Source organism: Eimeria mitis, genomic scaffold (genome assembly GCF_000499745.2).
Source record: "Eimeria mitis Houghton genomic scaffold, Emh_scaff953, whole genome shotgun sequence".
NCBI lineage: Eukaryota > Apicomplexa > Conoidasida > Eucoccidiorida > Eimeriidae > Eimeria > Eimeria mitis.
The window spans coordinates 9,575-9,954 of record NW_013577036.1 but is presented as its reverse complement, the minus strand read 5'-3'; the positions used below and the strand labels follow the sequence as shown (position 1 = coordinate 9,954).

The 380-nt window shown below is 52.4% G+C and overlaps 1 protein-coding gene across 1 annotated transcript in view; it reads right to left on the bottom strand.

The window, feature by feature from the left end:
• Positions 1 to 380, bottom strand: part of EMH_0026010 (uncharacterized protein) — a gene marked incomplete at both ends in the record, with an annotated part of 11,841 nt that overhangs the window by 2,966 nt on the left and 8,495 nt on the right. The gene's annotated exons all lie outside the window — the stretch shown is intronic.

Sequence of the window (380 nt, the reverse complement as noted above, 5' to 3'; positions counted from 1 at the left end):
GGCTTGCTGCTAGGTGGTGCAGCAGCAGCACGTCCTCAGCAATCGATCCTAAACAACAGCAGCAGAAAAAGCAAACACAACAACGCATCAACTTGCAGCAGCAGCAGCAGCAACTGCAGCAGCAGCAGCAGCAGCAGAGATAACAGAAGAAGCAACAACAGCAACAGCAGCAATAACACAAAAAGCAGCAGTAACAACAGCACCAACAACAGCAGAAGCAACAGAAACAACAGCTGCAACAGCAACAACAGCAGCAGCAACAGCAGCAGCAGCAACAACAGCAGCAGCAGCAGCAACAGCACCAGCAGCAGCACCAGCAGCAGCAACAGCAGCAGCAACAGCAGCAGCAGCAGCAGCAGCAACAGAAACAACAGCTGCAA